Source organism: Eleutherodactylus coqui, chromosome 1 (genome assembly GCF_035609145.1).
Source record: "Eleutherodactylus coqui strain aEleCoq1 chromosome 1, aEleCoq1.hap1, whole genome shotgun sequence".
NCBI lineage: Eukaryota > Metazoa > Chordata > Amphibia > Anura > Eleutherodactylidae > Eleutherodactylus > Eleutherodactylus coqui.
The window spans coordinates 56,303,850-56,318,142 of NC_089837.1; the positions used below are offsets into that span (position 1 = coordinate 56,303,850).

At 46.0% G+C, this 14,293-nt stretch overlaps 1 protein-coding gene across 3 annotated transcripts in view; it reads right to left on the minus strand.

The window, feature by feature from the left end:
- Positions 1-14,293, minus strand: part of LOC136621153 (adhesion G protein-coupled receptor F5-like) — a 170,588-nt gene that overhangs the window by 62,699 nt on the left and 93,596 nt on the right. The window contains exon 1 of one of the 3 annotated variants that reach the window (XM_066596442.1): positions 14,030-14,118. The exons of the other annotated variants lie outside the window; for them this stretch is intronic. The gene's annotated coding sequence lies outside the window, so the exon portion shown is untranslated. Of the gene's footprint in view, positions 1-14,029; positions 14,119-14,293 lie in introns of those variants that run through there. 3 annotated transcript variants of the gene reach the window in all.

Genomic DNA, 14,293 nt, shown 5'->3' on the forward strand with positions numbered 1-14,293 from the left:
ATCTCGTCCACACGCTGCAGCCAATCCATTGCGGCCAAACTGTACAGAAATGGCCATGCAGCGCAAAAATTAAAGACACAGCATGTCAATTTTTTAATTTTTTCCGCAGCGGCCTCCCTCCTCTCTATGGGGAGAGATGGCTGCAGCGAAAATGCAGATGGCAAAGCCGCTCCAAAGCCCGCAGCTGCGGTTTTCCTGCGGAATTCTTGCTGATTTCCGGTGTGGCAAATCCGCAAGAATTCTGCTGGAAATCCATCCAGTGTGAACCCAGCCTAAAGGCTTTTGTCCTCTTGCATAAAGCTTTAGAGAACAAAAAAGACCCCTACATATAATTTTTACTGCCGATTCCATTACAACCTGTACTATAAAATATTACATTATTTATCAAGCATGGAAAATTCTAAAAAAAAAAAAAAAATTAAATAAAATTATAAATTTGAATAAAAAAATTTAAAAAATAATAAATAGTATTAATAAACATAATAAAAAGTTGTCCCACAAAAAACTGGCCTGATGGAGCTCCGTCGACTAAAAAATAAAAATGCTCTGGTCCTGGAATGTGGTGCCACAGAAAAAATGTTATAAAATACAGTGTTTATACTGCAAAAAACAGTAAAACATAATATAAACTCTATAGATTTGGTCTCGCCATAATCATAATGACTTAAAGAATAAAGGTATGATAATATCGATACCAGATGGGGAACGGCATAAAAATAAATAGCAAAAAACTATGAAAATGCTTTTTTTCCCCCAGCAAAAAAGATGTTAGTTATTTAACACATTTTATGTACTAAACTAAAGTCATCCCACAAAACACAAGTGTCATACAGATACACTGCTGAAAAAATAAAAACGTTATGTCCACCAGAACACAAAAGGGAAACCGATTTTATGGTTCTTAAGGCTGCTTCCACACGGATGACGCAATATCGCATCGGTAGTCTGTGCGATATCGCTGCGTTTTCTCGCTCTCAGCCAATCAGACACATCGCTCCATGAACCAATCACAGCCATTCATTGAATGGCTGTGGTTGGTTCAGCAAGCGCAGGCTCTTATTGGTTGACTGCAGAGGCACTCAGCCAATCAGAGGCAGCGCTTCCTGGAAGCTGGAATTTTTCAATCCCTGACCAGAAGAAATGCCTGAAGGCAACTGCGGGGACTGGGGAGAAGATGCGGCGGAGCTGACAGCGGTCCTCAGGTGATGTATGTGCTTTTTTTATGCAGATAGGATTTATTTTGGGGTTTTTACAGTAGGAGTTCCTACTGTAAGAGTTGCATAGCATGAAAACCGCGTTTTCGTGCGATGCAACATATAGGAAGGCTCCATAGTGAAACATGGGGTACAAAACCTCGCGAATCGCTGCTGTATAGAGCATGTTGCAATTTTGTAGTGTCGCAATGTCGCAGGCTACAAAACATCGCTTGTGTGAAAGAACCCATAGGAAAGCATGGGCTCCACATACATGCGATTTGTAGCATTGTTGCATTGCGACAAAAATCACCCGTGTGGAAGCGGCCTAAAGCTAAAACTAGTTATTTAGGGTTGTCCGAGTTGTAACATAACAAACTGTGATATGCTCACCTCCCGAGGGCCACAGCCAGTAACAGGACCCCTACTGCTCTCCAGTACAGCAGCTGCACAGTGCAAGGAGTGGTGCTATTTCCACTGTGCAGTGACTTTGGGAAACAGCTAGTTGGCGGGGTGCCGGGTATCGGACCCCCACTAATCTGATGTTTATTAAAGCAGAGGTGATTAATAGAAAAAGCCTGGAAAACCTTTAGCCCGCCTGCAGACGAGCGGGTCAGATCCGGCGGCGAGGATTCTCGCCGCGGGACCCGACCCGAGCGCCTGCAGGGACGAGCGCGTACTCACCCGCGCCCGGCATGCGCAGACCGGAGCCGGCGGCCGGGTGAGTGATGTTTCTGTGCGGGGCTCTGCGAGCCCCGCACAGAAATAGGTCATGCCGCGGTTTGTTTGCCACGCGAGATTTCGCGCGGCCGTCTGCCTAGGATTGCGTTTGTTAAAGCAATCCTATGCAGTCTTTGAGCGGGGGAAATCCCGCCGTGGGATTTCCGCCCGTGTGCAGGCGGCCTAAATGTACTTAAAGGGGTTGTCCCGCGCCGAAACGGGGTTTTTTTTTTTTCAACAGCCCCCCCGTTCGGCGCGAGACAAACCCGATGCAGGGACTTTAAAAAAAAAACGCACAGCGCTTACCTGAATCCCCGCGCTCCGGTGACTTCTTACTTACAGGGTGAAGATGGCCGCCGGGATCTTCTCCCTCGGTGGACCGCAGGGCTTCTGTGCGGTCCATTGCCGATTCCAGCCTCCTGATTGGCTGGAATTGGCACGTGACGGGGCGGAGCTACACAGAGCCGCTCTCCTGCACGAGCGGCCCCATTGAGAAAAGAAGAAGACCGGACTGCGCAAGCGCGTCTAATCTGGAGATTAGACGCCGAAAATTAGACGGCACCATGGAGACGAGGACGCCAGCAACGGAACAGGTAAGTGAATAACTTCTTATAACTTCTGTATGGCTCATAATTAATGCACAATGTACATTACAAAGTGCATTAATATGGCCATACAGAAGTGTATAGACCCACTTGCTGCCGCGGGACAACCCCTTTAATTCTCAATTTCTGTATTCACAGTTCTGTTTGCTGCTACTGTAAACAGTCAAAAAGTTTGCGATTAGATACATCTGTAACACCCCAGCAGAGCTTCTATAATACAGGAGACAGTTTCTCCTGTAACAAATTATTGTACAGTGCCTCATCCCAGCATACTCTATTGTGAATACAGCTCTGGAGTATATATGTATGTACACAGTGACTCCAGGAGCAGCTCTAGAGTACAATACACAATGTAACTCAGGATCAGTACAGGATAAGTAATGTATGTACACAGTGACTTCACCAGCAGAATAGTGAATGCAGCTCTGGAGCATAATACACGATGTAACTCAAGGTCAGTACAGGATAAGTAATGTATGTACACAGTGACTCCACCAGCAGAATAGTGAGTGCAGCTCTGGAGCATAATACACGATGTAACTCAAGGTCAGTACAGGATAAGTAATGTATGTACACAGTGACTCCACCAGCAGAATAGTGAGTGCAGCTCTGGAGTATAATACAGGATGTAACTCAGGATCAGTACAGGATAAGTAATGTATGTACACAGTGACTCCACCAGCAGAATAGTGAGTGCAGCTCTGGAGTATAATACAGGATATAACTCAGGATCAGTACAGGATAAGTAATGTATGTACACAGTGACTCCACCAGCAGAATAGTGAGTGCAGCTCTGGAGTATAATACAGGATATAACTCAGGATCAGTACAGGATAAGTAATGTATGTACACAGTGACTCCACCAGCAGAATACTGAGTGCAGCTCTGGAGTATAATACAGGATGTAACTCAGGATCAGTACAGGATAAGTAATGTAGTGGCAGAGAGTCCTGGAAATCCTCACATGTGACTTGCCATATTTACCAAACATATTCATCATCTTTTGATACTTCTATTGACACATAAAACTCTTAAGAATGTTAAAAAGGGTGCAGTAAAAGTTGTCTGGGGCTATTGTCAGTCTTAGCTATGTACAACCTGTGTAGGGTGTTGGCCACCACATTGTAGGGAGGCCGAAGGCAGATGTAGGCTGGAGGAGATTGTTCCCCATAGGGGCCCAAGCCCACGGCCGTCGCCTGTGGTTTTACGCCGCGGGAGTACCGGGATTGTAAACAAACTGCGGCCGCTTCTTATTGTAGAATATGGCATGTTTTTCCATGGCATGGCTATATTGATAAAGACCTCCCACGGCGTAAATCCGTCGGAAATACAACATGCCACGTTTTTTTTTTACCGCTCGTGCAACTCCACAGTAAAATAACACGTCAGCATTGGCTGGCAGAAAAGAACCTAATAGCTGCGGAATTCCACCGCGGAGTTACGCCTCGCGAAACTGCGGTACAAATCCATTCGTGGCCATTAGCCCTAAGGCAGGGTTCACATGGGGCGTATTCCCGTCGGAAATCTCGCGGTTTGGCCGCAGCAAAAACCGCGAGATTTCCGCCGGGAGAACCGCCGCGGTTGAAGCCGCGGCAGCTTTGAAGAGGCCCGGCCGCTTGCTTTTCCGTTGCGGCCGGCGCTCCCATAGAGGAGAGCGCGGCCGTGACATAAATAAACAAAAAAAAAAAGATAAACAGACATGCTGCTTCTTTTGAAGCCGCGTCTGCGGCGGTCGCAGCCGCGGTTTCAGCCGGATTTACCACAGCAGATTAGCCATCCCGTGTGGACAAGGTTTCTGAGAAACCTCGTCCACATGACTGGCTAATCCCGAGATTAGCGGCCGCGGGCGGATCTGCTGCGGCAAAACCGCGGTAAATCCTCCCTGTGTGAACCCAGCCTAAGTCTTCCCATCCAGATCTTCTTCCTACATGTGACAGCATCTTGAGGAGCTACATAAATCCTCATACTGGCTCTGTCTCCTTCCCTCTGATGTTTCGAAGCACTGCTGCCAGCCCATTGGCAACCCACAACACAATCGCTTAGTTCTGTTACTATATTTATCTTAGGTGCTTGATTCTGGTATTATATCTATATCTTCAGGTTGGTTTTGCTGTATTTATGTTATGAGCTTGGTTGTTGTATTGTATTCATGTTATGAGCTTGGATTTGGTACTGCATGTGTTGCGTCCTGACTGGACATGAAGGATAAATAAACGTAAAGCAGCACAACTGTGCAAAACTAAACCAAAGCACCACTGTGCATAACAAGCATAATTAAACCAAAATCTCTCCCTAAACAAAATTTATTATCCCAGGAGCGAGCTCTGCCTAACTGGCAGGCCAATCGCTCTGATAAGCGCAGACCCACACGTGTACCTAGGCCACTGAGAGATCCCTACCAGGGAGCCCTAAATACCATAAGCAATGCAAGGTAAACAACAGTGGTACTAATCTGTAGCAGCAGACTGCAGCCAAAAAACATCGTGGAAAACATTGGTAATCTTCATCACACTGGGAACTTCTAACCGAAAAGCGACTGCATTAATCTTCTCAATAATTTTAAACGGACCAATAAATCGCGGGCCTAGTTTAGCAGACGGTTGCTTGAGTTTTATATTTCTGGTAGACAACCAAACCAAGTCTCCAACACAGAATATCGCCCTCTCCGAGCAATGACTGTCTGCAACCCGCTTGCTCTGCCGAACTGATCGCTGTAGATTTCTCTGAACCTTGGCCCACCCGGCCTCGACATCAGAACACAACTCATTAGCTCCTAATACCTTCGAAACCCGCTTGGAAAGGGGTCTAAAACATAGGTGAAATCCATAATTCCAAAAGAACGGTGATGTCCCCGTAGCCTCCAGTGATCTATTGTTTAGAGCAAACTGAGCTAGCGGTAAAAACCTCAACCAGTCCCGCTGGTTTCCGAGACATTATAGCATAAATATTGTTCCAGGTTTTGGTTACATCTCTCAGTTTGCCGGTTGGTCTCTGAATGGTATGCCAAGGAAAACAAGAGCTGAACACCCAAACGGGAGCAGACTATTTGCCAAAAGCTGGAAACGAATTGTACCGCACGATAGGAGACAATATTCTCTGGCAATCTATGTAACCTAACCATGTGAGAAATGGACAAACTGGCCAACATTTTAGCATTCGGTAAACCAGGAAGTGCCACAAAATGGCTCATTTTGCTAAAACGATCCACTACCACCCAAACCACCGTGTTACCTTTAGAAGGTGGTAAATCTGTAATGAAGTCCATAGACAAATGAGGTCTCATAGGGATTGGCAAAGCCAATTGGGAGGTGACTCAGTTCTGTCACACACCTCACAAGACAAAACAAAACGTAACGACGGCCACCAAAACGTTCTTGAGAGTAGCTTACGGGTATTATTAATTCCCAGATACCCAGCCAATATGGAACTATGAACCTCGGCCAGCACATGTAACCTTGGATGAACTGGAACAAAAAGCTTTCCAACAAGAAGCTTTGATGGGGCTAAATCCTGTGCTTTATGGACTTGCTCCTCTAACTCCAATGTCACTGCCGACACCACCACCCCTTCAGACAGGATGGGGACAGGAGGCTCATCAGAAACTACTGAAAGAAAACTTCTCGAAAGAGCATCGGCCTTCACATTCTTCCAACCTGGACGATAAGTAACTAAAAAGTTAAAACAAGAAAAGAAAAGCGACCAGCATACCTGTCTAGGATTAAGTCTCTTAGCTGATTCCAAATATATAGGAAGGGATTCCATGACATATAATGGTATAATTTCCATATGGAACAACTCAATCTTTAAATGAACATTAGACACACAAAACCTCAGATTTCTCCGGGATAGTAGAGGAGTCAATGGCGGATACAGGAATAGGAAAATCAAAAGAATTCATCTATAAGCCCAAACATTTGACCTTATTTTGATGTATTAAATTGACACCAGCTCCACAATCCAGAAAAACTTATGGGACTGCCCACACCGCCATAAAGAATCTCAGCGGGAAGCACCAGCCTGGAGGATGATACCCAAGCAATTCGATGGCCAAGAGGGACCTACCCTCTCTTTACCCCACCAGCCAATGACCCCATCTGCATGGGCTCCTCCACATCCCCAGGTAAGAAGCCAGAAGCTATGGAAAGTTCCTGATGCCTCTGCCTGATCTGTCTCCCAACTTTAATAGCCAGAGACATAGCCTCATCTAGACTGCGAGGTACTGGATATCCTACAAGTAAGTTGTTGATCTTAGTGGACAGACCACAATGGAACTGGCTCTTTAAGGCAGGGTCATTCCACTGAGTCTCCATTGCCCACCGTTGAAACTCAACACAATAATCCTCGACAGGGAAGTCTCCCTGTCGAAAATGTCTGATATTTCCCTCAGCCAAAGATATCTTTTCTGGGTCATCATAAGACCCAAGGCTGCAAAAAAGCCATCAACTGAGGTCAAGACCTCAGACGTAGGGGGCAAGGAGAAAGACCATGCTTACGGCACTTCCTGAAGTCCAGATATTACGATGCCCAGCCTCTGGGAGTCGTCCCCCGAGGACCCTGGGCGCAGTCTAAAAATCGAGCTTGCAGGCATCTCCAAATGATCAGAATTTCTGTTTATCACCAGAAAAACAATCGGGTAACTCAATTTTTGGTTCTTTGCAGGGAACCTGCAGCGCAAGTTGCTGCTGTTTTACCTCTGCAACCTCAGCAGCCAGCGCTCCAAGCTGGTGCGACAGAACCTCAATGGGATTCATAATAAACACACAGAATCTCCCTGAGTAAATAAGGGCTGGTCAATCTGTTACATCCTGACTGGACATGAAGGATAAATAAACGTAAAGTAGCACGACCGTGCAAAACTACACCAAAGCACCACTGTGCATAACAAACATAACTAAACCAAAATGGGGAAATCTCTCCCTAAACAAAACCCCTTATCCCAAGGGCGAGCCCTGCCTAACTGGCAGACCGATCTCTCTGATAAGTGCGGACCTACACGCGTACCTAGGCCACTGATAGATCCCTACCAGGGAGCCCTGAATACCATAAGCAATGCAAGGTAAACAACTGTAGTACTTAGCTGTAGCTGTAATGACAGGCGGTGCTCCTTATAGCAGACCCAGGAGTAGACTGAAATTGACGAGCACTGAGGTCAATACTAGACCACAATATATAGGGCAGGGCCACTACAAACAGGTGAGAACTGACATCACTCACCCAACACCATGCCCCTCAGCCCCAGGAAAGGGAGAGACCCTGCTAAAACCTTGTCCACCCAGAAAGCAAAAGAAAGATCTCAGAACAGCTGCAACAGTATGTTAGGATCTTGGTTCTAGTGCTGTATATATGTTATCAGCTTGGTTCTTGTATTGTATTTAAGTTATGAGCTTGACTCACTAGAGCTTGACTGGTGCTGGTGCTGTATTTATGTTTTAAAGTTGTTTCTGGCGCTGTATTTGTATACCTGGCTTGGCTCTGGTGCTATATTTATGTTATGAGCTTGGTTCTGGCACTGTATATATGTACTGATCTCAGGAGCACATGTGTACTAGCTTTCGGCCCGGCTACCAGCTACTGTTGTGTTTTGCTATTTCTTTCCATAGAAGAGAAGGTCTGTTTCCCTGGCAATGAGTGGCAAATAACCAGACATTAGAGGAATCAGTATCTGCAGAATACAGCATTGGGCTACTCTCCGCTCCCTGGCATGTAGCGTTAGGTTGGTCTCTGCTCCCTGGCATGTAGTGTTAGGTTGGTCTCTGCTCCCTGGCATGTAGCGTTAGGTTGGTCTCTGCTCCCTGGCATGTAGCGTTAGGTTGGTCTCTGCTCCCTGGAATAGTGTAAGTCAAACCCCGATAAAAGAAATTCCAAAGAGACAGGAGAGGAAACAGTTCAACTCACTTTTACGTATTCCAAAGCTTGACAGTACAACATCCATAGAGACGATGGCACAACTCTTTAAAATCGATCAAGATCCAGTCCTGCTGGTGCTGGCTAGAACCCTTGCTACCTTCCTGCTCCGTACTGCCTATTGTGATTTTTTTTTAAATTATGGCCCTGGAGTCTGCAGCCTTCTTTATATACTAGTCATCCATCAGTGGCCTAATCATCAGTTAGCTGGAGTCCTCTGTGAACTGATCCGGGGTGCAGAATAAATACACTAAATAAACCACTCAATAGTAGGCCTCCAAAAACCTGCTACACTTTGACTAGAAATCAAAGCAGGGGTTGCTGTGATTAAAGGCCCATTTAGATGGGACGAATGTCAGGCAAACGATGCCTGACACTCGTCCCTGTGTGTCCTCGCTCCTGTACAACAGCTAGTAGCGCTGGCTCGCTCACAGAACGGCCAGCAGGGGGCGGGGAGGCTGAAGGAGATTTCTCTCCTCGCTCTCCCCCGCTCCTCTCCATTGCATTAACATAGCGGACGTTCAGTACTGAATGGCTGCTATTTGCACTGAGCGATCAGCTCATGGTTTATGCCTTGAGCCAGCGATACTAGCTCCTGTGCAGCACCATGAGAGTGACTATGTGCGGGGATGAGTGTCGGGAATCGTTTGCCCAACATTCGTCCAGTCTAAATGGGCCTTAACTAAATCCTAAAGCAGCATAACTTGTGGCTGTTCTTATCTACATTACACACCTTCTAAAATAACTACAGAGCTTTCATAGACTTTGCTCCTGTCACTGGCCCGATGCTGATTGTCTGTTATATAGGAAGCTAGATTACTGGGCAGTTTAACCCTCTCTAATCTGCATTCTACTTCCACCACAACCCGTAAGGCACAAGGCAGTGAATGAGTATATAGTACATTCACAGGTATATACCCATAGTCTCCCAGTGATGTTAATACTCCCAAATAGTGACAATACTGGTCACTACACGTCCAACCAATATTGTGGAGCTACGATGCATATAAAGGTACCTTTACACTCAGTTGTCCCAGTGACTATCCATCCTGCGCTTTTACATTTTAGTCAGTCTGTGAATAGAGGCGGAGTGGCCAGATATCACTTCCGGACGCCGCCTCTATTCACTGCAAACAGGAGTCATTCATAGATTGAGCAGCTCCAGTATATATAGCCCAGCAGTGCCCTGTCGGCGGCCGCTTGTACTATCACCCGAATTCGCTGTTTCCAGTGATAATTCAGTGTAACGGAACCTTACACTAAAAACAAATAGTCTTGATTGGAGCGCTAAAATACATACCAAAGTATGGAAATATTTGTAGACTCTTTGTATCTGATCCCACAATCTGTAACCATGAAGACGCATAGTTCTGCATAGGAGCTATTTACACCCAATGTCTAATCAAGACTATAGACTGCATTTTTATTTAGATCACTTTTATTTGGATCACTTTTATTTAGATCACTTTATTTAGATATCATGAAGGGTATTTACATACCCTTTAGACAATGTATACATGCTATTTTCCTAGGCACACAGCTCGAATAACAATGGTTGGTAATGCGTAAAGTGCGATATCCTTAATTGTCAAGACAGTGTTGGTAAAATAGCATACATAAATGCCCCCATTCCACCAGCCTTGCCCAGTATTTGCTCTATCATTAGCATGGCATTTCCATAGGAGCCAGTATGATGGTGAGACCTTAAAGGGGTTGTCCCGCGCCGAAACGGTTTTTTTTTTTATTCAATAGGCCCCCCGTTTGGCGCGAGACAAACCCAATGCATGTGTTAAAAAAAACAAACGTTTAGTACTTACCCGAATCCCCGCGCTGTGGCGACTTCTTCCTTACCTTAGCAAGATGGCCGCCGGGATCTTCACCCACGATGCACCGAGGGTCTTCTCCCATGGTGCACCGTGGGCTCTGTGCGGTCCATTGCCGATTCCAGCCTCCTGATTGGCTGGAATCGGCACACGTGACGGGGCGGAGCTACGTGATGACGCGTAGAAGGGGGCGGAGCCATAACTCCGCTCCTGCAGAGACCCAAGAGAAGGGAGAAGACCCTTCTGCGCAAGCGCGTCTAATCGGGAGATTAGACGCTGAAATTAGATGGCACCATGGAGACAGGGACGCCAGCAACAGAGCAGGTAAGTGAATAACTTCTGTATGGCTCATATTTAATGCACGATGTATATTACAAAGTGCATTAATATGGCCATACAGAAGTGTATACCCCCACTTGCTTTCTCGGGACAACCCCTTTAAAATAATGACTGCAGTTGAGCCTGATGCAGATGGAGATCCTCCATGAAGACTGTTACTTTGCACCAAGTACGCCGTTCTGAAGTTCTACTTCAAAATCTGCAAGATTCCCGACGCAAAATTGCCAGGAGAATTCTGCCATTTTTGCAGATTTTAGTTGCCCTCGGTCAGATTTGAACCTACATCTCCAGCACTGCTGAGAACTGAGCCACCACATTTGTCCATTGTACTATGGAAGAGAACAAGAATAATAAACACAAACGTAATAAAACTCATCTAGCTTTTACTCCAGGTCAGGGTTGAACCACAACTCCAGCAGTGCCAACAACTGAGCCACAACACTTCTTTGTTTACCACAGGAGGAGGAGATGGAGAAGAATAAGACTAATAAAGAGAAAGAGAACATGCAAGCTCCATGCAGATGTTGTCCATAATCAGCTGTAAATGTAGAACCCCAGCATACAAGGCAATAGTGCTAACCACTAAGCTTCTTCCTTTTTTCCCTCCTGCTTCTTCTTCTCTGGAGGTGGAGAAGGAGAAAAAAAGAGAAGGAAAAGTATAAGATTGTTTTTTATTCTCTTTCATTTTCTCCTATTCCTTCTCCTCCTTCTTATACGTCTTCTTCTGTTACTACTACTTCTCCTTCTTATACTTCTACTACTCCTTCGTATACTTCTTTTCCTACTACTCCTTCTTATACTTCTTCTCCTCCTTCTTATACTTCTCCTATTACTCCTTCTCCTCCTTCTTATACTTCTACTGCTCCTTCTTGTGCTTCTTCTCCTACTACTCCTTCTTATACTTCTCCTACTTCTATTTCTCCTCCTTCTTATACTTCTACTGCTCCTTCTTGTGCTTCTTCTCCTACTACTCCTTCTTATACTTCTCCTACTTCTACTTCTCCTTCTTATACTCCTACTACTCCTTCTTATACTTCTGCTACTACACTCCTGGGAGGTAAAAGAGTGCAAAAATTGTATCACTGAGCAGTGCAAAAACATCAGCTGGTCAGATGGATCCAGATTTCTGTTGTACCATGCTAATGGGATTTCAGAATTTGGTGCAAGCAGCATAAATTGATGAGCCCTTCTCGTCAGGCTGGTGATGGTGGAGTAATTGTCTGAGGAATATTTAATGGAACACTCTGGGTCATCTGATACCTGTGAATGGACACCATGATGAATTGCTGCACTTCTGAAGGTCAAAAGAGGTCTAATAGGTCCTTTCTTAGGACTAATAAAGTGGCCATACAGTGTACATGTAGCATTAAATTTGGCCCTGCTACAGCTAAATACATTGTAATACAATAGGTTTCATGACAACTTTTACTTTGCTACAAAAACATTATGGGTAGCAGCAGGGGCGTACCTAAAGGCTCAGGGGCCTGGGTGCAAAGGTTCAGCTGGCCCCCCCCAGGTCCTATTTCCCCCTCGCCCCGTATCTATGTCTGAGGGCCAATGTCCACGTGCGGAGTTTATTTATAAAATCCGCACGTAGACCCGCACGGGAGATCCGTGCATCTTACTGCCCATAGGGAGGCATTGGCATCGGTAGGGCAGCTAAAAGCATGCAGATGGGATTCCTTCCTGGTTTGCGGGTCACACGCACAGAAGGAAATCGCAGCATGCTCCATTTTCCTGCGGATCTGCCGCACGGATGGCTCCTGCGGCTTCCATTGAAGCCTATCGAAGCCGTTTATATCTGCGGCACAGCCGCAGCTGTTTTTGTGCTGTGCCGTGGATACGCGGGAGAACAGGAGATTTTTTTAAATATTGGTGCACGTGGCACGCTGCTGGCATGCCGAGCACGTCCTCCGACCGGAAGAAAGAAGATCCGGCCTGCACAGAGGGGAGCCCCGCAGCGTCCGGAGAGGTGAGTATAATGTATTTTCCCTCTCCATGTCCGCGGGCATGTACGGATTTAGCTGCGGGATTCAGCAGTGAAATCCGTGTGTGCAAGTGGGCATGAGGCCTAAGAGAGAGAGAGAGATAGGAGAGAGAGAGGGATAGGAGAGAGAGAGAGAGAGAGATAGGAGAGGGAGAGAGATAGGAGAGAGAGAGAGAGAGAGAGAGAGAGAGAGAGAGAGAGAGAGAGAGATGGAGATAGATATGAGATAGATAGATAGATAGACAGGAGATAGATAGATATGGAGATAGATATGATATATATATAGAGAGAGAGAGAGAGATATGTAGATAGATATGAGATAGATATGGAGATAGATAGATTGGAGATATATATGGAGAGAGATAGATAGATAGGAGATAGATAGGAAATAGATAGATATGAGATATGATAGATAGATATGAGATAAGATAGATAGATATGAGATAGATAGATATGAGATAGATAGATAGATAGTAGAGATGAGCGAGCGTACTCGGATAAGCACTACTCGTCCGAGTAATGTGCCTTATCCGAGTACCGCTGTACTCGTCCTGAAAGATTCGGGACGCGCTGCGGAGCGGGGAGCTGCAGGGGAGAGCGTGAAGGAACGGAGGGGAGATCTTTCTCTCCTGCTCTGCCCCGCTCCCCGCTGCGACTCACCTGTCAGCAGCGGAACGCCCCGAATCTTTCAGCACGAGCACAGCGGTACTCGGATAAAGCACATTACTCGGACGAGTAGTGCTTATCCGAGTACGTTCGCTCATCTCTAATAGATAGATAGATAGATAGATAGATATGAGATAGATAGATAGATAGGAGATAGATAGATAGATAGATAGATATGAGACTAGGCAAGATAGATAGACAGACACATAGAAAGACATACAGACAGACAGATAAATACATACATACCCTGGTGCCCGGACTACTTCTCTGCTCAGGAGAGCAGGTGTACGCAGTGTCAGCAGGAAGGAAGCAGCAGGGAGATGACATCTTCCCTGGCCACTCGATGTCCTGCTGTGCTGTGCCTGTGTGCCGGTAAGTCCTCTCTGCTCCAGCCACCACCACCTCCTCTTCCCCTGTCCTCTCCCCAAGTCCTGCCCCCTCCCTTCTCCTACTCTCCTCCTGGCTTGTGCTGTCGGCCGGATCGCACTAACTTAGCAAGCGGCCACGACAGTGCAAAGTGAAAGTCACCTGTATATGCAGGAGGGCGACCTCTGGGCCCCCTCAAGCGCAAGGGCTGTGTCGCCGTTGCGACCCCGGCACCCCCTAACGGTACGCCTATGGGTAGCAGAAACATTCAACACAAGTGTGATTTTTGAAAAGTTGGATTGTAAATGGATGCTACCCCCCCTAAATGGTTTCTTTATTTACTGTAACAGAAAACTACAGTACACATAATGGGTATAAACCACAATAGCGCATACAGAATGTCTCCCAGCAAGCGTAAGGAAATACCTGAAGCCTGAGGCCGTGAGTCAAGGCTGAAATGGATCTTAGGTGCGTTCACCTGTCCGCTCTAATCCCTGACATGAAATACACCGATTACAGCCAAAGCTCCATTTATACATAGTAGCAATGCAAAGTTAGTGCAAAGTAATTGGTTATTATTTTCTTCTGGTAATCCAGCACCAGGATTCTTGGAAGGTGACACGGAATTCCTAGAGCTCTGTAACTTGTTTCCACAAGGTGGTCACTATGGGCTCCATTTATGGCAAGATT